This window comes from Saimiri boliviensis, chromosome 15 (assembly GCF_048565385.1).
Source record: "Saimiri boliviensis isolate mSaiBol1 chromosome 15, mSaiBol1.pri, whole genome shotgun sequence".
In the NCBI taxonomy this organism is placed as follows: domain Eukaryota; kingdom Metazoa; phylum Chordata; class Mammalia; order Primates; family Cebidae; genus Saimiri; species Saimiri boliviensis.
Window position 1 is genome coordinate 2598937 of NC_133463.1, and position 25696 is coordinate 2624632.

The 25696-nt window shown below is 39.8% G+C and overlaps 1 protein-coding gene across 6 annotated transcripts in view; it reads left to right on the top strand.

The window, feature by feature from the left end:
- SPIDR (scaffold protein involved in DNA repair) overlaps positions 1-25696 on the top strand; it is a 401999-nt gene that overhangs the window by 168779 nt on the left and 207524 nt on the right. Inside the window, exon 1 of one of the 6 annotated variants that reach the window (XM_074386638.1) lies at positions 1-25696. This exon is cut by the window's left edge and continues 14558 nt beyond it; it is cut by the window's right edge and continues 14281 nt beyond it. The exons of the other annotated variants lie outside the window; for them this stretch is intronic. The gene's annotated coding sequence lies outside the window, so the exon portion shown is untranslated. 6 annotated transcript variants of the gene reach the window in all.

Below are 25696 nucleotides of genomic sequence, written 5' to 3' on the forward strand. Positions count from 1 at the left end.
AAACAACACAGCCTTATATAACCATTTAGTCCCAAGAATTTTTTTTTTTGATTAATTTTTTATTTCCATAGGTTTTTGGGGAACAGGTAGTATTTGGTTCCATGAGTAAGTTCTTTAGTGGTAATTTGTGAGACTTTGGTGCACCCATCACTGCAGTATACACTGTAGTCTTTTATTTCTCACCCCCTTCCCACCCATTCCCCCTGACCAGTCCCGTATCATTCTTAGGCCTTCGCATCCTCATAGCTTAGCTCCCGCTTATGAGTGAGAACATACCATGTTTGTTTTTCCATTCCTGAGTTACTTCACTTAAAACAATAATCTCTAATCCCATCCAAGTTGCAAATTAATGGCTGCAAATGCCATTAATTCTTTATAAATCCTTTTTATGGGTGAGTAGTATTCCATGGTATATATATACACAGTTTCTTTATGAACTCATTGATTGATGGGCATTTGGACTGGTTCCACATTTTTGCAGTTGCAAATTGTGCTGCTGTAAACATGCATATGCGTGTATCTTTCTCCTATAACAACTTGTTTTCCTTTGGGTCAGTACCTAGTAGTGGGATTGCTGGGTCAAATGGTAGTTGTACTTTTAGTTCCTTAAGGAATCTCCACACTGTTTCTATAGTATTGTGCTTGTTTACATTCCCACCAGCAGTGTAGAAGTGTTCCCTTTTCACTGCATCCACACCTACATCTATTATTTTTTGATTTTTTTATTATAGTCATTCTTGTGGGGAATAAGGTGATATGGCATTGTGGTGTTGACTTGCATTTCCCTGATCATTAGTGATATTCAGCATTTTTTCATATGTTTATTTGCCATTTGTGTATCTTCTGTTGAGAATTGTATGTTCATATCCTTAACCCACTTTTTGTTTGGATTGTTTGGGTTTTTCATGCTAATTTGTTTGAGTTTCTTGTCGATTCCGGATATTAGTTCTTTGTCAGATGTACAGATTGTGAAGATTTTCTCTCGCTCTATGGGTTGTCTGTTACTCTGGTGACTGTTCCTCTTGCTGGGCAAAAGCTCTTTAGTTTAATTAAGTCCACCTCTTTATCTTTGTTTTCATTGCATTTGCTTTGGGTTCTGGGTCATGAAATCTTTGCCTAGGCCGATGTCTAGAAGGGTTTTTTCAGTGTTATCTTCTAGAAATTATATAGTTTTGAGTCTTAAATTTAAGTCTTTGATCCATCTTGAGTTGACGTTTGTATACAGTGAGAGATGAGGATCTCTCGTCCTACATGTGGCTTGCCAGTTTCCCCAGCATCATTTCTTGAATAGGGTGTCCTTTCCCCACTTCATGTTTTTGTTTCCTTTGTCAAAGATCAGTTGGCTGTTAAGTATTTGGGTTTATTTCTGGATTCTCTATTCTGTTTCATTGGTCTATGTTCCTATTTTTTATACCAGCACCATGCTGTTTTGTTAGCTATGGCCTTATAGTATACTTTGAAATCAGGTAATGTCATGCCTCCAGATTTGTTCTTTTGGCTGAATCTTGCTTTGGCTAAGTGGGCCCTTTTTTGATTCCATATAAATTTTAAGATTGCTTTTTTCTAGTTCTATGATGAATGATGGTGGTATTTTGATGGGAATTACATTGCATTTGTAGATGGCTTTTGGCAATGTGGTCATTGCCACAATATTGATTCTACCCATCCATTAGCATGGGATGTATTTACATTTGTTTCTGTTGTCTATGATTTCTCTCAGCAATGTTTTGTAGTTTTCTTTGTAGAGCCTTTCACCTCCTTGGTTAGGCATATTATGAAGTATTTTATTTATTTTACAGCTATTGTAAACGGGGTTGAGTTCTTAATTTGATTCTCAGTTTGGTTGATGATGGTGTATAACAGAGCTGCTCATTTGTGTACATTAATTTCATATCCTGAAACTTTGCTGAATTCATTTATCCATTCTAGGAGTGTTTTGGAGGAGTCTTTTGGGTTTTCTAAGTACACAATCATATCATCAGCAGACAGTGACAATCTGGTTTCCTCTTTACTGATCTGGATGCCCTTAATATCTTTCTCTTGTCTGATTCCCCTGGCTAGGACTTCTCTTATCTGATTCCTCTGGCTAGGACTTCTATTGTGTTGAATAGAAATAGTGAAAGTGGGCATCCTTGTCTTATTCCAGTTCTCAGAGGAAATGCTTTCAACTTTTCCCTGTTCATTATTATGTTGGCTATTGGTTTATCATAAATGGCTTTTATTACATTGAGATATGTCCTTGTATGCTGATTTTGCTAAGGGTTTCAATAATAAAGGGATGCCAGATTTTGTGAGATGCATTTTCAACATCTGTTGCAATGCTCATGTGATTTTTGTTTTTAATTCTGTTTATGTGGTGTACCACATTTATTGATTTGCATATGTTAAACTGTCCTTGCATCCCTGGTATGAAACATGCTTAATCATGGTGGATTGTCTTTTTGATATGCTGTTGGATGTGGTTAGCTAGTATTTTGTTAAGGATTTTTGCATCTGTTTTCATCAGGGTTATTGGTCTATAGTTTTTTTTGTGTGTGTGTTTTATGTCCTTTCCTGGTTTTGGTATTAGAGTGATATTGGCTTCATAGAATAATTTAGGGAGGATTATCTCTTTCTCTATCTTGTGTAATAGTGTCAAAAGGATTAGTACTAATTCTTTGAATGTCTAGTAGAATTCAGCTGTGAATCTATCTGGTCCTGGAATTTTATTATTGGTAATTCTTTTCTTACTATTTCCATCTCGCTGCTTTTTATTGGTCTGGTTAAGGTTTCTAATTCTTCTTGATTTAAGCTAGGAGAGTTGTATCTTTCCAGGAATTTATCCATCATCCTCTAGGTTTTCTAGTTTATGTGCGTAAAGGTGTTTATAGTAACCCTGGATGATTTCTGTATTTCTGTGATATCAGTTGTAATATCTTCCATTTCATTTCTAATTGAGCTTACTTGGATCTTCTCTCTTGGTTAGTCTTGCCAGTTGTCTGTCAATTTTATTTATCTTTTCAAAGAACCAGCTTTTTGTTTCATTTATCTTTTGTTTGGTTTTGCTTCATTTTCATTTAGTTCTACCTTGATCTTGGTTATTTCCTTTCTTCTACTGGGTTTGGGTTTAATTGTTCTTGTTTCTCTAGTTCCTTGAGGTGTGACCTTAGATTGTCTATTTGTGTTCTTCCAGACTTTTGATGTGGGCATTTAAGGCTATGAAGTTTCCTCTTAGCACCACCTTTGCTATATCCCATAGATTTTGATAGATTGTGGCATTATTATTGTTCAGTTTGAATAGTTTTTTAAATTTTCATCTTGATTTTATTGTTGACCCAGTAATCACTCAGGAGCAGGTTATTAACGTCCATGTATTTGCATGGTTTTGACAGTTCCTCTTGGAGTTGATTTCCAGTTTTATTCCACTGTGGTCTGAAAGAGTACTTGATATAATTTCAGTTTTCTTAAATTTATTGAGACTTGTTTTGTGGCCTATCACATGATCTATCTTGGACAAAATTCCACGTGCTGATGAATAGAATGTATATTCTGTGGTTGTTGGGTAGAATATTTTGTAAATATGTTAAGTCCATGTGTTCAAGGGCATAGTTTAAATCCCTTGTTTGTTGTTGTTGTTTACTTTCTGTCTTGTTGTTGATGACCTGTTTAGTGCTGTCAGTGGAAGTATCGAAGTCCTCCTCTATTATTGTGTTGCTATTTCATTACTTAGGTCTAGTAGTAATTGTTTTATAAATTTGGGAGCCCCAGTGTTAGATGCATATATATTTAAGATTATGATATTTTCCTGTTAGACAAGGCCTTTTATCATTGTATTAGGTAGGTGCAAAAGTAATTGTGGTTTTTGGTATTTGTTTCCATCTTTTTTAACTGCTGTTGCTTTAAAGTTTATCTGTTATAAAAAAGCTACTCCTGCTCACTTTTGGTGTTCATTTGCATAGAATGTCTTTTTCTACCCCTTTACCTTAAGTTTCTATGAGTCCTTGAGTGATAGGTAAATCTCTTGAAAGCAAATATTTACTTGGTTGGTGAATTCTTATCCATTTGGCTATTTTGTTTCTTTTAAGTGGAGCATTTAGGTCATTTACACCCAACATTAGTATTGAGATGTGAGGTACTATTTCATTCATTGTGCTGTTTGTTGGCTGTATACCTTGGTGGTTTTAAAAATTATTGTATTTTTGTTTTATAGATCCTGTGAGACTTACGAATTCTCTCTGCATTTGTTTGTCTAAAAAAGACTGTATCTTTCTTTCATTTATGAAGCTTAGTTTTGCCCAATGTAAAATTCTTTGTTTTAATTTAATTTAATTTTTTAAATTGCATTTTAGGTTTGGGGGTACATGTGAAGAACATGCAAGATTGTTGCATAGGTACACACATGGCAGTGTGATTTGCTGCCTTCCTCCCCTTCACCTGTATCTGGCATTTCTCTCCATGCTATCTCTCCCCAACTCCCCACTGCCCGTTGTCCCTCCCCTATTTCCCCCCAACAGACCCCAGTGTGTGATGCTCCCTTCCCTGTGTCCATGTGTTCTCATTGTTCAACATCCGCCTAGGAATGAGAACATGCGGTGTTTGATTTTCTGTTCTTGTGTCAGTTTGCTGAGAATGACGGTTTCCAGGTTCATCCATGTCCCTACAAAGGACACGAACTCATCGTTTTTGATGGCTGCATGATATTCCATGGTGTATATGTGCCACATTTTCCCTGTCCAGTCTATCATCGATGGGCATTTGGGTTGGTTCCAGGTCTTTGCTATTGTAAACAGTGCTGCAATGAACATTTGTGTGCACATGTCCTTATAGTAGAATGATTTATAATCCTTTGGATATATACCCAGTAATGGGATTGCTGGGACAAATGGAATTTCTATTTCTAGATCCTTGAGGAATCTCCATACTGTCTTCCACAATGGTTGAACTAATTTACACTCCCACCAACAGTGTATAACCATTCCTATTTCTCCACATCCTCTCCAGCATCAGTTGTCTCCAGATTTTTTAATGATCGCCATTCTAACTGGTGTGAGATGGTATCTCTCTCAATGTAGTTTTGATTTATATTTCTCTAATGACCAGTGATAATGAGCATTTTTTCATATATTTGTTGGCCTCATGTATGTCTTCTTCTTTAAATGTCTGTTCATATCCTTCACCCTCTTTTGAATGGGCTTGTTTGGTTTTTTCTTGTAAATTGTTTTAGTTCTTTGTAGATTCTGGATATCAGCCTTTTGTCAGATAAGTAGACTGCCAAAATGTTTTCCCATTATATTGGTTGCCGATTCACTCTAATGACTGTTTCTTTTGCCATGCAGAAGCTGTGGAGTTTAGGTCTCATTTGTCTATTTTGGGTTTTGTTGCCAATGCTTTTGGTGTTTTGGTCATGAAGTCGTTGCCTACACCTGTGTCCCGAATGGTTTTGCCTGGATTTTCTTCTTGGGTTTTTATGGTGTTAGGTCTTATGTTTAAGTGTTTAATCCATCTGGAGTTAATTTTAGTGTAAGGTGTCAGGAAGGGGCCCTGTTTCTGCTTTCTGCACATGGCTAGCCAGTTTTCCCAACACCATTTATTAAACGGAATCCTTTGCCCATTGCTTTTTTTTTTTTTTTCAGGTTTGTCAAAGATCAGATGGTTGTAGATGTCTTGTGTTGCCTCCAAGGCCTCTGTTCTGTTCCATTGTTCTGTATCTCTGTTTTGGTACCAGTACCATGCTGTTTCGATTACTGCAGCCTTGTAGTATAGTTTGAAGTCCGGTAGTGTGATGCCGCCCACTTTGTTCTTTTTGCTTAGAATTGACTTGGCTATGTGGGCTCTCTTTGGTTCCATATGAAGTTTAAGGTGCCTTTTCCAGTTCTGTGAAGAAGGTCATTGGTAGCTTGATGAGGATAGCCTTGAATCTGTAAATTACTTTGTGCAGTATGGCCATTTTCACGATACTGATTCTTCCTAACCATGAACGTGGAATGTTTCTCCATCTGTTTGTGTCCTCTCTTATTTGATTGAGCAGTGCTTTATAGTTCTCCTCAAAGAGGTGCTTTACATTCTTTGTTAGTTGTATTCCTAGGTATTTTATTCTCTTTGTAGCAATTGTGAATGGCAGTTCGTTCTTGATTTGGCTCTCTTTAAGTCTGTTACTGGTGTATAGGAATGCTTCTGATTTCTGCACATGGATTTTGTATCCTGAGACTTTGCTGAAGTTGATTATCAGTTTCAGGAGATTTTGGGCTGAGACGATGGGATCTTCTAGATATACCATCATGTCATCTGCAAATAGAGACAATTTGACTTCCTCCTTTCCTATTTGAATACCCTTTATTTCTTTTTCTTGCCTGATTGCTCTGGCTAGAACTTCCAATACTATATTGAATAGGAGTGGTGAGAGAGGGCATCCTTGTCTAGTGCCAGATTTAAAAGGGAATGCTTCCAGTTTTTGCCCATTCAGTATGATATTGCCTGTTGGTTTGTCATAAATAGCTTTTATTGTTTTGAGATACGTTCTGTCAATACCTAGTTTATTGAGGGTTTTTAGCATAAAGGGCTGTTGAATTTTGTCAAAGGCCTTCTCTGCATCAAATGAGATAATCATGTGGTTTTTGTCTTTGGTTCTGTTTATGTGGTGAATTACGTTTATAGATTGTGTATGTTGAACCAGCCTTGCATCCCCAGGATGAAGCCTACTTGATCATGGTGGATAAGCTTTTTGATGTGCTGTTGCAGTCAGTTTGCCAGTGTTTTATTCAAGATTTTTGCATCTATGTTCATTATGGATATTGGCCTAAAGGTTTTTTTTCTTGCTGAGTTTCTGCCAGATTTTGTTATCAGGATAATGTTGGTCTCATAAAATGATTTGGGAAGGATTCCCTCTTTTTGGATTGTTTGAAATACTTTCAGGAGGAATGGTACCAGCTCCTCTTTGTATGTCTGGTAGAATTCGGCTGTGAATCCATCTGGACCTGGGCTTTTTTTGGGTGGTAGGCTCTTAATTCCTGCCTCAACTTCAGACCTCGTTATTGGTCTATTCAGGGTTTCTACTTCTTCCTAGTTTTAGGCTTGGGAAGATGCAAGTGTCCAGGAATTTATCCATTTCTTCCATGTTTACTAGTTTATGTGCATAGAGTTCTTTGTAATAATCTCTGATGATGGTTTGTATTTCTGTGGAATCTGTGGTGATATCCCCTTTATTGTTTTTTATTGCGTCTATTTGATTATTCTCTTTTCTTTTTTATTAATCTAGCTAGTGGTCTGTTTTGTTGATCTTTTTGAAAAACCAGCTCCTTGATTTATTGATTTTTTTTGAAGAGTTTTTTGTGTCTCTATCTCCTTCAATTCTGCTCTGATCTTAGTTCTTTCTTGTCTTCTGCTAGGTTTTGAGTTTTTGATATTGCTCCTCTAGCTCTTTCAATTTTGATGCTAGGGTTTCAATTTTAGATTTCTCCTTGCTTCTCATGTGGGCACTCATTGCTATATATTTTCCTCTAGAGACTGCTTTAAATGTGTCCCAGAGATTCTAGTATGCTGTGTCTTCGTTCTCCTTGGTTTCGAAGAACATCTTTATTTCTGCCTTCATTTCTTTGTTTATGCAATCAACATTCAAGAGCCAATTGTTCAGTTTCCATGAAGCTGTGTGGTGCTGAGTTAGTTTCTGCATTCTGAGTTCTAACTCGATTGCACAGTGGTCTGAGAGACTGTTTGTTATGATTTCCATTCTTTTGCATTTGCTGAGGAGTGATTTACTTCCAATTATGTGGTCAGTTTTAGAGTAGGTGTGATGTGGTGCTGAGAAGAATGTATATTCTGTGGATTTGTGGTGGAGACTTCTGTCAATATGTGTTAAGTTTGCTTGGTCCAGGTCTGAGTTCAAGTCCTGGATATCTTTGTTTATTTTCTGTCTCATTGATCTGTCTAATGTTGACAATGGGGTGTTAAAGTCTCCCACTATTATTGTGTGGGAGTCTAAGTCTCTTTGTAAGTCATTAAGAACTTGCCTTATGTATCTGGGTGCTCCCGTATTGGGTGCTTATATATTTAGGATTGTTAGCTCTTCTTGTTGCATTGATCCTTTTACCATTATGTAATGTCCTTCTTTGTCTCTTTTGATCTTTGTTGCTTTAAAGTCTGTTTTATCAGAGATGAGAATTGCAAGCCCTGCTTTTTTTGCTCTCCATTTGCTTGGTAAATCTTTCTCCATCCCTTTATGTTGAGCCTTTGTGTATCCTTGCATGTGAGATGGATTTCCTAGGTACAGCACACTGATGGGTTTTGGCTTTTTATCCAATTTTCCTGTCTGTGTCTTTTGATTGGGGCATTTGGCTCACTTACGTTTAGGGTTAATATTGTTATGTGTGAATTTGATACTGCCATTTTGATGCTAGCCGGCTGTTTTGCCCGTTAGTTGATGCAGTTTCTTTATTGTGTTGATGCTCTTTACCATTTGGTATGTTTTTGGAGTGGCTGGTACTGGTTGTTCCTTTCTATGTGTAGAGCTTCTTTCAGGAGCTCTTGTAAAGCAGGCCTGGTGGTGATGAAATCTCTGAGTACTTGCTTGTTCGCAAAGGGTTTTATTTTTCCTTCACTTACGAAGCTTAGTTTGACTGGATATGAAATTCTGGGTTGAAAGTTCTTTTCTTGAAGGATGTTGAATATTGGCCCCCACTCTCATCTGGCTTGTAGAGTTTCTGCTGAGAGATCTGCCATGAGTCTAATGGGCTTGCCTTTGTGGGTGATCCAACCTTTCTCTCTGGCTGTCCTTAGCACTTTTTCCTTCATTTCAACCCTGGTGAATCTGATGATTATATGCCTTGGGATTGCTCTTCTTGAGGAATATCTTTGTGAGGTTCTCTGTATTTCCTGGACTTGAATATTGGCCTGCCTTGCTAGGTTGGGGAAGTTTTTCTGTTCCACCTTGGATTAATTCTCTTTGTCACATTCAGGTACACCTATTAAAAGTAGATTATGTCTTTTCACATAGTCCCATATTTCTTGGAGTCTTTGTTCATTCCTTTTTACCCTTTATTGTCTAATCTTGCCTTCTCGTTTTGTTTCATTGTGTTGATCTTCGACCTCTGATATCGTTTCTTCTGCTTGGTCAATTTGGCTGTTGAAACTTGTGTATGCTTCATGAAGTTCTCGTGTTGTGTTTTTCAGCTCTATCAATTCACTTACATTCCTGTCTAAGTTGTTTATTCTCATTAGCATTTTGTCAAATCTTTTTTCACGGTTCTTAGTTTCTTTGCATTGGGTTAGAACATGTTGTTTTAGCTCAGAGAAGTTTCTTATTACCCACCTTCTGAAGTCTGATTCTGTCAGTTCGTCACACTCATTCTCCATCCAGCCTTGTTCCCTTGCTGGTGAGGAGTTGTGATTGCTTGTAGGAGGAGAGGAGTTCTGGTTTCGGGTGTTTTCATCCTTTTTGTGCTGGTTTCTTCCCATCTTTGTGGATTTATCCACCTTTCGTCTTTGTAGTTGTTGACTTTCAGATTGGGTCTCTGAGTGGACGTCCAGTTTGTTGATGATGAAATTATTTCTTTCTGTTTCTTAGAAAGAACTAACAGTCTGGCCCCACTGCTGTAGGACTGCTAAGGTCCACTCCAGGCCCTGCTTGCCTGGGGATCACCTGCAGCGGCTGCAGAACAGTAAAGGTTGCTGCCAGTTTCTTCTTCTTCTATCTTTGTCCTAGAAGGATACCTGCCAGATGTCAGTCTGAGCTCTCCTTTATGAGGTGACTCTTTCGATATATGGGCATCAGGGACCTGCTTGAGGAGACAGTCTGTCCTTTTTAGGAGCTCAAGTGCTGAGCTGTGAGCTCCATTGTTCATTCAGAGCTGCTGGGCAGGTACATTTAAGTCTGCTGCAGCAGAACTCATAAAACCCCAACTTCCCCCCCTCCTCAGGTTCTCTGTCCCAGGGAGTTAGGGCTTTATTTATGAGTTTCTGTTGTGCTGCTGCCTTTTATGAGGGCTGCCCTGCCCAGTGAGTAGGCAGCCTAGTCACTGTCTGCCTGCAGAGGCTTTGTGGAGCTGCTGTGGGCTCTGCCCAGCTGCCATGTGAACTTCCCTGCAGTCCTGTTATACAGGTGTAGTTAGAACTGCCTTGACAGTGGTGGCCCACCTCTGTAATGGCGGGCTGCCTCGGCAATGGCAAACTACCTTTACATAGTGGTGGACTGCCTCGGTAATGGCGGACTCCCCTCCCCCACAGAGCTGGACTGTCCTGGGTTCAGCTGTGCTTGCTGTGAAACTCTCAATCCAGAGCGTTTCCGATTGCTGTTTTTTTCTGGGGGTGGGACCAGCCGAGCCTGATCACCTGGCTTCCTGCTTCAGAGCCAATTTTTTTTTTTTTTTTTTTTTTTTTAGTTGATCGGTCAACTGTCTCCCAGGTGTTCCAGTTGCCTGTTGAAAAGGCGCCAGGATCTGTGTGATTTCCCATGTGGCGACCTACCCACTGTGCCGGCTGAAACAGTGGTCCTGAGATTTGTGGCACTTTTTGCCTGGGAATCTGCTGGCCTGGCTCCCTGTTTCAGTCCCCTTTTTAATCAGATGAATGGGTGAATTTGCCTTCCTGGAGCTCCAGTCCCCAGCTGAAACGGCACCCGGACCCCTGTATTTTGTATGGAGAACTGCTGGGCCGGGGCACCGGCAAAACAGCTGTGCTGGTGAAAACAGCCACTGGCCAAAACAGCTGTGCTGGCCAAAGCAGCCGCACTGGCTACCCATGGGGCTCCTCCGCCTGGGAATCTCCTGGTCTGTGGGCAGTAAAAATTTGTCTGGAAATGTGGCTTCCACTCACCCTCCACACTTTCACTGGGACCTGAAATCCTGAGTTGCTGCTAATCGGCCATCTTGGATCCCTCTCCCTCCATGTAAAATTCTTGGTTGATAATTGTTTTGTTTAAAGAAGCTGAAGATAGGGCCCGAATCCCTTCTATCTTGTAGCATTTCTGCTGAAAAATCTTCTGTTAATCTGATCAGTTTTCGTTTTTAGGTTACCTGGTGCTTTTGGCTCTCAGCCTCCTAAGTAACTGGGATTGAAGGCGTGCTCCACCACACCCAGCTAATTTTTGTATTTTTAGTAGAGATGGGGTTTCACCATGCTGGGATTATGGGCGTGAGCACCATGCCCGGCCTGTTGTTGTTGTTGTTGTTGTTGTTGTTGTTGTTGTTGTTGTTGTTGTTGTTGTTTTAATTATTTTTACTTCATCTTTTGATGGATTGGGTTAATATGAAAACCTCGTCTTCAAGCTCTGAAGTTCTTTCTTCTGTTTGTTCAATTCTATTGCTGAGACTTCCCAGAACATTTAGCATTTCTCTGTGTTCTTTATTTCCTGATGTTGTAATTTTTTTTTTCATTTTTGCTATCTATTTCACTGAAGATTTCTCCCCTCATTTCTTGTATTATTTCTTTGCTTTCCTTAAATTGGACTTTATCTTTCTCTGGTGCCTCCTTGATTAGCTTCATAATCAATCTTCTGAATTCTTTTTCAGGTAAATCAGAGATTTCTTATTGGTTTGGATCCCTTCCTGCTGAGCTTGTGTGATTTTGGGGGGATATTAAAGCACCTTGTTTTGTTATACTAACAGAATTGTTTTTCTGGTTTCTTCTTATTTGGGTAGGCTTTGTCAGAGGGGAGATCAGGGACTCAAGGCTCTTGTTTAGACTCTTGTCCGACAGGGTGTTCCCTTGTTGTAGTACTCTCTGCCTTTTCCTAGGGATGTGGCTTCCTGAGAACCAAGCTGTAGTGACTATTATTTCTCTTCTGGATCTAGCCATTTAGCAGAGCTAACAAGCCCTGGGTTATTCCTGGGGGTTGTCTGCACAGAGTCCTGTGATGTGAACCTTCTTGAGGTCTGTCTGCCATGGATACCCCAATACAGTATTTAAGGTGTGTCTTGCGTCTTGTAGGAGCAATATGCTTCCTTCAGAGGGTCTTCTGATTCTCTTGGCTTTCCTGGTATATTCCTGCAGTAGTTCTGGAGCAAAAGTTCATGATACGAATCTCTTTGAGCTGCTCTGTCTGAGTGGGGGCTGCAATCTATTCCTGCCTCCTGTCCATCATTTCCCCCCCTCCCAAATCTCCGAGAAGAAATTGCTGAGGTGAATGAAAAAAAACATAATGTATCAAAACTATGGGATGATGTGAAAGCAGTATGAAAAGTTGGAAATTCATGGATATAAATATATATATTGAAGAAGAGAAATATGTTAAATCAGTAAACTATCTGCACATGTTAAGCTACTAGAAAAAAAAAGCAAACTAAATGCAGTGCTAGCAGAAGGATGGAAATAATAAAGATTAGAGTGGAGATGAAAGTACAAACATTAGAGAAAAATCAAAGAACATTTTTAAAAACATTGCATCTTTGCAGAAGTCAGCAGAATAGACCAAACTTAAGCTAGATTCACTAGAGAGAAAAACTGGTCAAATTACTAGAATCGGAAGTAAGGAAGAGACTTATTATGATTTTACAAAAATGAAAAGGATTATATGAGAATCCTGTAAACAACTGAACACCAACAAATTGGGCAACCTACATGAAACGAACAATTTTCTACAAAAAACAGTCTGCCGGAACTGACTTATGAGGAAATAAAACATCTGAATAGATCTATAACTAGTAAGAAGACTAAATCAGTAATAAAAACCTTCTAATGAAGAAAGATCCACGATCAAATGGATCCATGAGTAAAAATTCTACCAGGCATTTAAAGAAGAATTCACACCAGTTGTTCTCAAATTCCTCCCAAAAATTGAAGGGAAAGTAACACTTCCTGATTACCCTGGTGACAAACTAGACAAAGATTTTACAAGAAAACTAGAAACCAGTATCCCTGATGAGTATTGATGAAAAAACCAACAACATTGTAGCAAATTGGATTGAGCAGCATATTAAAAATGGCATTTTCCAGAATACAAGGATAGTTTACAAAAACCAATCCATGTAATATACCACATTAATGGAATGAAGGAGAAAAACCATACAGTTGTTCTAACTGATGCAGAAGTATTTGACAGACTCCAACACTTTATGTAAAAACACTCCAACACTTTATGTAAAAACACTCCAACAAACTAGGAATATAAGGTTACTTCCTCAACCTAACATAGGCCATTTATGGAAAACCCATAGCTAACATACCAAATAATGACAACCTATAAGCTTTCCCTCTAAAATCAGAAACAAGACAAAGATGCTTGTTTTCACCATTTTTGTTTAAGATAGTACTAGAAGTTCTGGCCAAAGCACTTAGGCAAGAAAAAGAAAAGATCTAGCTGGGTGTGGTGGCTCAAGCCTGTAATCCCAGCACTTTGGGAGGCCGAGGCGGGTGGATCATGAGGTTGAGAGATCGAGACCATCCTGGTCAACATGGTGAAACCCTGTCTCTACTAAAAATACAAAAGATTAGCTGGGCGTGGTGGCACGTGCCTGTAATTCCAGCTACTCAGGAGGCTGAGGCAGGAGAATTGCCTGAGCCCAGGAGGCGGAGGTTGCGGTGAGCCGAGATCGCGCCATTGCACTCCAGCCTGGGTAACAAGAGCGAAACTCCGTCTCGAAAAAAAAAAAAAAAAGAAAAAAGAAAAGATCTAGATTGGAAAGAAACAAAATTATCTCTGTTTAGAGACCACATGATCTGATCTTATATGTAGAAAACCCTAAAGATTATACACACACACACACACACACACACACACAGAGAGAGAGAGAGAGAGAGAGAGAAAGACAGAGACAGAGACAGCATGTGCTAATAAATTGAGCAAAGTTGCACGATGCAGATTAATATACAAAAATTAGTTGTATTTTTTATCATTAGCAGTGAATAATCTAAAAAAGGAATTTAAGTAAACAGTATCAACTATAACAGCATTTAAAAAAATGACTTAGGAAAACAAATTTAACCAAGTAGATCCCAGACTTTTAAAATAAAAACTACAAAACAGATTTGGGCAAGATGACCAATTAGATGTAGCTAGGTGGAACAGCTGTCGCAAATGAACCAGGAAGACCTGGTGCATTCCTAACAGATCTTCAGAAGGAAGGCACTAGTAGTGGATGGAAGGAAGAAACAGAAGCTGGGCTGAAAGGGTAGGAAGCTGGGAACCCAGCACAGGGCTACTGCATCCTGCGACTCCTTCCTAGCTCCCGGTGACTCAGGGGGAATGGCTGAGTTGAACTGACAATGAGCAACCTGCTCTCACCACAAGCTTCTGGAATACCAGGAGGCAAAGACCCCTTTTGCCCGTCCCTCTTCTCCCACTCCCCTCCCCTCCCCTCTTCTTACCCCCCCTCTCCTTCCCTCCCCTCCCTTCCCCTCCCCTTCCCTATCAAAATTCCAACAGCATTTTTTTGTAGAAAGAGAAAATCTATTTGAATATTTATATGGACTATCAACAGACCTCAAATAGCCAAAACAATTTTAAAAGTAAGAACAAATATGGAAGACTCACAATTTCTGATTTCAAATATTAATACAAATCTACAGTAATTAAAACAGTAGGGTACTAGTATAAGGAGAGAGGTAGAGACCAGTGGGATAGAATAGAGGACTCACAAATAAGTAGTCTTACATATATGGTGGAGTAAGTTTTGTTTTGGGGGGGTTTTTTTTTGAGACGGAATCTTGCTCTGTTGTCCAGGCTGGAATGCAGTGACGCGATCTTGGCTCACCGCAACCTCCACCTCCCAGATTCAAGCAATTCTCTTGCCTCAGCCTCCCGAGGTGCCTGCCACCATGCCTGGCTAATTCTTGTATTTTTAGTAGAGACAGGGTTTCACCATGTTGCCCAGCTTGGTCTCTAACCCCTGACCTCAGGTGATCTGCCCACCTCAGCCTCCCAAAGTGCTTACATTACAGGCCCGAGCCACCACGCCTGGCCATGAAGTGAGTTTTGACAAGGGCATTATGATCATTCAATAGGAAGAACAGTCTTTTTCAACAAATGGGAAAGTTGGAAATCCCTGTGCAAATTAATGACATTGGGCCCTTGTTTTACACCATAAACTAAAATCAACTTAAAATAGATTAAAGACTGAAACTTAAGAGCCAGAACTATAAAACCGTTACATGAAAATATAGGGGAATGTCTTGATGGCAATGGATTTAGCAGTGATTTCTTGGACATGACACTAAAAGCACAGGCTACAAAGGAAAAAAATAGGTAAGTTGAACTTTATCAAAATCTGAAAGTTTCTTGCATCAAAGAACACTGTCAAAAGAGTGAAAAGACAATCCATACAGTATGAGAAAAGATAACCCATACAGTGTAAGAAAAGATTTTCAAATTGTGTGTCTGCTAATGGATTACTATCCAGAATATATAGGGAGCTCCTATAAATCAGTGTCAAAAAAAAAAAAAAAACCCAGCGCAAATCAAAAATGAGCAAAGGACTATAATAGACATTTATGCAAAAACGATAAACAAATTGCCAATAAACACATGAAAAAACACTCTACATCATTAGTCATTAGGGTAATGCAAATCCAAACCGCGATGAAATACCATTTTTTTTATCAAAGATCACTAAGAATAACAATTGTTGGCAAAGATGCAAAGAAATTGGAACTCTTTAGCACTGCTGCTAGAAATTTAAGAAGGCACAGTTACTAAGGAAAACAGTCCTGGAAATGAACGTGTTCCAGAAATAGATAATGCTGAAGATTATACAACGTCATGTATATCCATAATGCTTCAGAATTATCCACTTAAAATGGTCAAAACAGTATTTATGTATGTTTTATCATAATAAAAATGAATATAAAAAGAGAAGGAAGCAATTAAAAGTTACTATTCGCTACTTCTCTGGTATTTGTTTCAGTTCATAAATTAGTTTTCTAACCCAAATTCATACTTGTTCAGTACACATGGATGTGGAGGCATATTGTATCTGTAGATGTATCCATCCATTTACAATAAAACATTTAGTAAAACTTAGTTCTCCTTTTTGAAATGGATGTATTAGAAGGGGAATAATTTTTTTTCTGTGAACTCAGAAGTTTCCAAAATTCTAGTTATGCCCTAACTAATTAATCATTAGACTTATACATAGTACAAGAGTGCTGATTGCAAACTTTTACCTGCCTGTTCACTACATGCCAGTACAATGCCCAAATCCTGAATCTCCTTTAACTTTGCAGTAGCCCTCAGAGTTATTCTGTATCTTCCCCATTTTCTATACAGTCTCCCTGAAAGTAGTGAATGCTGCACGGGAAGGCTGCAGTCAGGCCTCGCTGTGTTGAACAAAGCTGCAGCTTGTTGCAGACAACCATGTGCAAGTCTGCTGCTATGGGGCTAACCCCTCTTTCTTATTCTCTCTTAGGAGAGTTTGGGATGATGGCTGTCACCCTGCAAGATCTGATCATGTAACTTAAGAAGGCTTGGTAGAGAGCTTGTGTCTGAGTTACCTGAAGGGTAGACACTCTGTTGAGACACTGATGAGGTGGCCACAGAGGGAGGAGTGATGACCAACATTCCAGGACAGTGTTTTGGGTTGAGGGGCCAGTGGGGACCAGGAGAAATTCTACAGAGAATTGTAACATAATTTTGCAGAGTATTATAGGTATTAAAGGGCCAAGTAAAACACTGCTTGCTGATATCCACATACAGTTTAAATAAGTGAATTCATAGAGATGAGATGTGCTATTTTGTTTCTGAAAGAATGTGAGTTCTTGAGAGGACGCTGTACTTTTTCTATTTAGAACACAGTTTATTTACTTCAGAGAAGCTAGACATCACTGACCTCAAAATAAGTAATTTTGATGCAACAACCCAAGTGATTACTTGTCGGGGATATAAGACAGTTTTGATCCAGCTTTGAAGCCCTGTTCAAAACTTTACAGTTAAAGCAATAAACTTATGGTTAAATATTAAACATTATTGAATGAATGGAATGCTTCATATCTAATGCAGCCTCTCAATAGGTCCATTTGTATTCTTTATCACAAAAGTAAAGACTGGAAAAGCAAACAAAAGTTCACTGCTTAAATCCTTCCTTTCTGGCCTTGGTTTTCTAGGGGTGTGGTGTTAACCAGAACAACCCCAAGTTACTGGCCTCAGTTCAACCTGTCATTGTCTAGATGGCCAGGCTGTGCCAGCCCCTGCACTCTCTCTGGTACTGCCACCACTTAGCACACTCATTATTTTGGACACATAACACACCCATCAGGTGAATTATGAATATGAACAAAATGTTTTATAATTTAATACAGATTTATTCTAGCTTAAAAGGTTTTGGAAGCAAGCATATTCTCTGTCTTCTGTGATTTCACAGCATAGAAGCATAACATGCTACACCCATTCATGTCCTAGCTAGAATGAAGGTTTTCCTTGCTTTTTCTAACTGATTTTCTTTTTTTATTTTTTTCAATATAAACTATAAGCTAAAGGGAAAAGATCAGGATAGACGTGGCCTTTGACTTGGCATGTTCTCAAACTGACACGGGCTTACTGTGACCACTAAGGGTTCCTATCATGTCTCCCCACTTTGTGGGCTCTGTTGTTTCTTCCTGGAGTACCCTTTCCCACCCCTGGTCTGCCTGAAAAGCTCACTTATAATTCTACTGCTCCTTTTCTTTGTACCTTCACTGCCATCTTTTTCCCAACACTGGACATACTTGGTCCCTCTCTTCTGCATAGCACCGTGGTGCTTTCCACACACGTCTGTTGTAGCACATTCAATAGGATCTGTGGTTGCATTTCTGCCTTCCTTTCTATGCTGTGAGCTTCTGGAGTGCAGGCAAGTAACATTTGTGGCTTAAGTGGAAATCTTGGTCTTGCAAAACCAGTGTGGCCATAGAGTCTTCATGTGTTCTCATAGGATCTGGAAATTAGATCCCAACCGATTTTTGAGAAACCAGAAGGAGGATGAGAATTTGTATGCTAGTATTTGCAGCTATGAAAATACATGGTTCAGTGGATCTTTTTACACTACCTAAGATACAAATGGTTGGAAAGTTTTCATTCTCATCCACACATTATAGGCCAGAGGGCTTACAGTAAGAGAGGTGGGTGGTGTTCACTCAACAGTAGTGCTCTCTTCCTACGTTAGTGCCAAGCAGACAAGGAGAGCACAAGCAGGCATGATCACTGGGCTTCCAGTTGTTCTCATGTGGATGAGTTTTCTTCCCAGCCTGTGTGGCCATGCTGTCTGGAATCCCTTCAGCATTCCTTATTGGGTGAAAAAACTGACTAAAAGGAAAAATATCAAACCTGTCTGATGAATGATTGCTAAGTGGAGGTCCTGTCTTTCTGTATATTTGACCCAAATCCTCAGCATATTATGGAGTACAGTTCTCATAAAATAGGTCTTTTAATTCTGTGTAGAATGCCCATGTGTATTCTGAACATTCAAAAGTATTTTGAAAATGAATGTCTTACTTATTTTGAGCTTACTTAATAATTTTTCTCAATAAATATGCCATCTTTAGCTGTTTGAAAAATACAGTCTCAAATAATAATAATAATCCAAAGGGTAAAAATGTGGGAATGCCGATGCCTATTATTCTAGCCCCAGTCACAACATCTCACACTCAGGAGTAGTTCTGAATGTTGGTTCTCTTTCCGGTGGGAGTGAAGGTCAGCTCTTCGCCATTGGGAGATCTCTGAACCGGTCAGGCTGCTGTCTGCCATATTTTCTCTTTGAGACAAGTCAGTAATATTAAAATGGAATTCTCAATCCTCTTCCCTTTTCAAAGTTGGCTTCAGAGATTTTTGTGTTAACAAAAAAGATAAAACACCTTTTTGGTTTTATTCCAACATCTAGAATCCTAAGGGTTTTCTAAAGAATTTATTTAAGAAATGAGAATCCAGTCCAACAGAGAGTTAATTTATTATCTGCTCTTTTGTAGGATGTCAGTAGAATTCGTTATTTTCCACATTGTAGATAAGAGTCCAGAGTTTACACAGTTGAAGTGTAGTTGATTTGCTGGAAGCAGTTATGTCTGTAGCTAAGTCATAATTAACATTTAATTCTTTGGCTTTTAGGTCAGCTTGGGTTTTACCTACTGTTATTTTTCCCAGTAGTTTCATAGACACAAAGTTATGGAAAGCCAATTCTGTTACATTGCTTTAAGCTCCTTTAGACCTCTGGGGAAGCAGCTTGATGTTCTTAAGTGTTTCATAGATTCTCTTCAGCTACTAAGATGACAGTGGACAAATAAGAGAGAGTGCTGGGAAATGAAGCTTTTTATTTGCACTACTTGAAACAGCAATATTGTTCTGACCTGCAGCTTAGAAGATGAGTGTAGCTAAGTTAGTATCCCTGCTGGTCTGCTCTCCTGGATTAGCAGATCTACTAGGAAGACAGCCTGGTAACCCACCCTGCCCCCAATTCACAGTTCTCCCAAGGCATACCCTGCTGGGCTCAGAGCATCCTCAGATTAGAGTGTAGTCATGAAAGATAGTAAAGACATCTGGTCTGTTGTCTCATACTTACTTTATTTTTAACTTCTTTCCTACCTTTCATGTAAAGAAACAGGTATTGAGGAATAGATGTGTGTTTGTCAAACCATTATTTTGTAATTAAAATAATCCAAAGATCATGCAGTGATCTTTAAAGCCATGTGCTAATTTAAAATATAATTTCTATTACAATAAAGTTGCAAGTAAAATACCACTTTGATAATCTTTAGGTAATAGGTAACAAAACATTTGAATGTAACTCTTTTCTGTGGAAGAAAAATTATGATAAAAGGGTACATGTTTCTTGCCTTTTGCATCACTTGGAGAATGCGAGGCTGACTTTACATCTAGTTTTAACTATGGAGAGAAGAGGAAGTAATAAGTGTATTGGTACCAGAGCCAAGAATACACATATAAAATGACCCAAAAAGGTAAGAAGTAAATGGTTAAGATTTCTTTATCTAAACCAATACAGCATTCCCACCCCCACTTTGTAAAGCCAGTCAAATTTAGCAGTGGAAAACTTGTGGGAGGTTTGATACAGTATTACAACTGGAAAAAGAGAAATCTATTTTCTTATTTACCATTTCATTTTAATAAAAGATACAGCATTTTAAAAAGTATTTATAGGTCATTTAAGAGGAAATACAAGTTGTTAGGTTTACCTCTTTGAGGTTTTTTCTTCCAGAAATTGTTTCTAGGGTTCTGTGATCTGTGAATATCAGACAGAACCAATTTAAGGGTACCTATTGTAACACAAAAGTTAAAGCTCTTTGTGTACCCCTTCAATTGGGTAGCTGTTGTGTTACAGTGTCAACATGTGACAGTGTTCTTGGAGTTGTGAGTTTAGGCATTGCTTGAGGGATGGTCTGTTGTGTCTACACTCCAGGGGACTGCCATGAAGTAACAAGTGTTCAGCTACTGGAGGACAGAGTTGTAAGAGCACTGGCATTGAAGTGATGGCTCTTGAGTTTGTGATGGAGATTGGACAGGTTCCTTGATTGCCATGAATCCCCTTTTCCATAGCTGTGACACAGCGTTTGCAGCTACCTCATTAGGGTGACGAAGAGATATGAAAATACCGTATGAAAGCACCCAGCACACGGCCAATAAGCAGGAGCAGTTCAATAAATGGTAGCCCAGATTGACTACAATTAAGTTGCAAGACACAGTCATGGTATTGAGAGTCACAAGTTTCCCCACAGGTAGCCTTCTTTTCCTCCTCTCTGAGACTCACCTTGCCCCTTTTTCACCTCACTGCTCCGAGACTCACTCCACCCCTGCCTGGACCATCCCAACCCTTTCATTCTGATTCTTCACTGAACCAGGGTTGTGTCTAAGTCACCAGTTCTTATTTATTTGCTTGTTTATTTTGCATCTATCTTGTTTAAAAATTTATTTTAATTGGCTTACAAAAATACCAGTATTCGTAGAGTGCACAAATCTGTATGCAAGAGAAGCAGCAGGCTGTGGTAAAGTAGGAGAGTAGGTCAACACCAAGGAGCAGGTCTCTGCCCAAAAACAAATCTGTTAACAAGAAAAGCACAGCAATATCTGGTAGTAACACCTTAGAAAAATTTCCTTATAAGTAGGAAGCTATAATGTGAAAATAAAATAATACAGGAGAACAAATATAATTACCTATTAATGAAAACTATTTCTGTTAATATCTGTTGGTTCAAGCTGCCAGCATAACAGCTCAGTGAGATTGTAGATTATGTAGTATTTATTGGCCCTCTTATCATGTGAAACTTTTAAGCATCTCTGAGCTTAGTTTCCAATGAGTAAAATGGAGATTTAAAACATTTCAAGGGGTATGAAAAGCTTAATGAAACATAGTATGTGGTACCAGATTCTGTATATATTATATGTAGTAGATGCTCAATTTTGTGTGTGTGTGTGAGATGGAGTCTCGCTCTGTTGCACAGGCTAGAGTGCAGTGGTGCAATCTCGGCTCACTGTAACTTATGCTCACTGTAACCTCCGTCTCCCAAGTCTAAGCAACTCTACTTCCTCAGCCTCCTGAGTAGCTTGGATTACGAGTGCCCGTAACCACACCCAGCTAATTTTTGTATTTTTAGTAGAGACGGAGTTTCGCCATGCTGTATAAGCTGTTCTCGATCTCCTGGCCTCAACCGATCTGCCTGCCTTGGCATCTCAAAATGCTGGGATTACAGGCATGAGCCACAGCACCTGGCCGATGCTCAGTTTAACTATTTTATTGTTCATATTAATTGGTAATGTTTTCTATAGTAGAGGTAATTTTAGAAATCTAGTCCTGGAGTATTCCTTAAGTTATCTAAAAAACAAAATAAAAGAGCAAAACTTTTAAGCCACTACTCAATAAATGATGGCTTCTTGTAGATTGTCCCCCAATAAGTATTAAAGTGACAGTGAGTTTAAAGTTATACCGCTGGCATACTTTCATCCTTTGTTTCATTCAACAAATATTTTTAGTGTGGAGTGCTGAGGATGCAGCCATTTCAGGGCCTTGGTGGAGCTGACAGTCCTGTAAGTAGTTACCATGCAGGGTACTGGGGGAACCTGCCAGGACTCAGAGGGGAGCATGGGGATACAGAGCCCTAGGGAAGGCACCCCCAGGAAAGAGAGCTGTGCTCAGCTGGGAAGGAGAAATTGAAGGAGCTGGCTGCAGGATTAGGGGCAGCAAGGGGCAGGGCAACTTGCCCAAGTGGAACATGTGAAAGGGAGGTGGTGTGGCTGAGATTGAAGCTACGGTGCCAGCAGCACCCTGGGCGTGAAGGGCTGGTGCTTTGTGTGAGGAAAGGATGCAGTATGGAAAGCGTAACAGGGTAGCAGAGGTCACACATCAGGCCTTGCTTTAGAAAATCCAACAGAAATAATGTGAATAATGAATTGAGAGCGGGCTAGGCTTCCAGCCTGGCAACAAACACACCTCTGAGGAGGCAAAAGGCAGTGAGAAGAGGAGGAACCAGCACGGTGGAGACGGTGCAATGGGGAGGATTAACCAGCGGCAAGAAGGAGCAGGCTTCTCAAGATCCAAGGATGAGGACTGGGGATGTGTGGTGGCACCTTCACAGAAATGGAAGAAGCAGGAAGGACAGGCCTCTGTTACTTTTCATTTCCTGATTGAGTGCAGATGAACTAACTGCTTTAAAAGTCAGCTGAGGTTGCAGTAAGTGAGGAGCCTAAGAACAGCATGTGCCCAAATAGAGCACTGGGGAGCCCCTGCTGCAGAGCCACATTCATCCTAGCAAGGACAGTTTGGGTTCATATGAACACATGGTCACTGTGGTTTAAGTCTTCAAGGTTCTCCTCCATAAAGTAGCAGCATTTCTCAGTGTTAACAGATACTCATCTCTCCATTAAAAAGGAGATCCCAGGCCGGGCATTCTGGCTCATGCCTGTAATCCCAGCACTTTGGGAGGCTGAGATGGGTGAATCATTTGAGGTCAGGGGTTTGAGACCAGCCTGGCCAACATGGTGAAACCCTATCTCTACTAAAATTAAAAAAAAAAAGAAAGAATAACCAGGCATGGTGGCGAGTGCCTGTAATCCCAGTTATTGGGGGGCTGAGGCAAGAGAATTGGGTTCTATTGGGAGGCTGAGGCAGGAGAATTGCTTGAACCCAGGAGGCAGAGGTTGCAGTAAGCTGAGATCACACCACTGCACTCCAGCCTGGGCAACTGAGTGAGACTCCATCTCAAAAAAAGAAAAAATAGGAAATCCAGTAAAATGCTCATAAAGTGTAATTGCAGTGAGACAAAAGGTGCACTTTCCTAAACTGGCTATAAAATGTGTAACTAAATGCTTTACCTAGATTATCATTTCTAAACCTGTTGAATGTAGAGAAGTGTTCACCACAAAAGATAACTTTGATTTCTGAGGAATTAATCGGAAGCCATGTTTAATTAGCAGATGCACTTGCTCATCAGACCATTCTTAGCTTATTAATAATAGATAATTTGCTTTTGAACAGTTTTTTCCATGTGTTCTTTGTTTGGGTTAGGAAGGTGTTCATCTCTTGCAAAAGTGGTATAAAGCAGTGAAAAAAAAAAAAGAAAGGGATGTGGGTCTGGGTGCAGTGTCTCACGCCTGTAATTCTAGTACTTTGAAAGACTGAGCAGGTGGATCACTTGAGACCAGGAGTTTGAAATCAGCCTGGCAAACATGGTAAAACGCCATCTCTACTAAAAATATAAAAAATTAGCTGGTCTTGGTAGTGGGCGCCTGTAATCCCAGCCACACAGGAGGCTGAAGCAGGAGAATCGCTTGAACCCGGGAGGCAAAAGCTGCAGTGAGCTGAGATCATGCCACTGTACTTCAGCCTGGACAACAGAGTGAGACTGTCTCAAAAAAAAAGAAGAAGAAGAAGAAAAGAAAGAGATGTGGAGCACAATTCTGTCTTACTTTGCTGGGAAGTATCTTATCTGATAAGAGAAGGTTTCCCCTGCTCTGACTCCCATAGCGGTTACAATTTCTGTCCTACGGTCATTAACAGGCTCCTGTGGTGAGCTAGCTCAGCAGCACAGCCCACAGCTGAATTCCACTCCCCAAGTAAAGTGGGATAGTTGGGGGAAATGCAGGGAGAGTTGCACCTGATCCTGTGGCTGACGTTCTCCTTCAGGTGGTAAAGCAGCCATGAGCGGGAGCTGGGGAATGACCTGAAGCCAACCTGCTCTTCCCAGATGGGCCAGGGCAGCTTGTCAGAAAGGAATTAGTTTTACACTGTAGTGGAAAGTTCTGTAGACTAATAGAACTATAAGTTTGGGGAAGTAAGGCTTATCAATTTTAGAAAACAGAATAATTTGTGCTCAAGAACTGAACAGACCTTAGGAGCACTAACAGTTCAAGTTCATCATGCTGTGAGAACTACAGTAGCTTCTTCAGTGTTTACCATCCAGTTTCTCTTAGTTTGTGCCTCATGATGCTTTGAGCTTTAAATGAATCACAGTAAAAAGATTTGACCACCAGCCAAAAAAGGTGAATTCATCTCATTTGAGGCCCGGGGCAAAACAAAAGGTAAACTATTATCTTGGAGAACTTCTTCCCCTATTTTACCAGTATTTTCCTGTTTAAAGTCTACCTAATGAAGGAAAATGCATCCATCTACTACTTATGAGAGCCTGCCTGAGTTTAAGACCTGCCTGGCCACAGTTGAATACTGTGTTGGACACTGAAGACTTAGAAGTAAATATAAGGAAAAGACAAGATGGATTTAGTGTCTAAAGTAGAAGATTGGGAGGAAATCAATTAAGCAGTTACCTGATTTAAAATGTTATCCTGCAGTGTTCATGGAATTGTTTAAAAGCTGTATCTTAGACACAAACATGTTTGTCTCTTAGTGTGTGGGTTAAGTATTTTATTAGATGAGTATGTCCTAATTGAGTAATCTAGGAGGAAAGATCCTGAATCCCTAAAAGTAATAGCATGTACTACTTTGTTAAAATGTAAGATCTGTACTTAAAACTTTCCAGCTCTTAAAACCAAGGAAATTCCAAACATTCTGCAGTAACAGATAGTGTTAGTGGGTAGTTAGTTGGTGGATGATGTCAAATGTCAGAATGGTGAACAGCTTCGTTCATATAAACTGAAAGTGTACAATCTGGGATCAAGTGTTCTCGCTGCCCTCAGGGATCAGTGCGCAACCTGTGTGCTCCCATGTAGCCTGACCTGGATTTCTGAGTTTATATGAGGCACAGCTGAGAGTCTGGAAAAGGCACAACATCTCCTTCCTGTCCAGATGAGCCGAGTCAGCAGGAGAGGTCTCAGCATCTGTTCCTGGGGCCCTATGAGAGGGTTCTTCATTCCTTTATAATGATTAATACCTTCATTGGGAATGGGTTTGATTTCTCATTGTCCAAACTTTAGAGACTTTAATACTAATTTTATTAACCTTGCTAGACCTTTCTGATAGAATGTTGATAGAAGCAACTACTTGGCCGGGCGCAGTGGCTCATGCCATTAATCCTAGCACTTTGGGAGGTGGCAATGGGTGGATCACAAGGTCAGGAGTTCGAGACCAGCCTGGCCAAGATGGTGAAACCCCATCTCTACTGGAAAAAAAAAAAAAAAAAATTAGCTGGGCGTGGTGGTATGTGCCTTCAGTCCCCGCTACTCGGGAGGTAAAGGCAGAAGAATCACCTGAACCGAGGAGGTGGAGGCTGCAGTGAACCAAGATGATGCCACTGCACTCCAGCCTGGGCAACAGAGTGAGACTCCATCTCAGAGAAGAAAAACAAACAAACAAACAAAAAAAAACCCACCACTCTTTGTTATGAAAGCAAAAGTAGGGATATTGAAAAGTTAAAATTCAAGATCATTGGC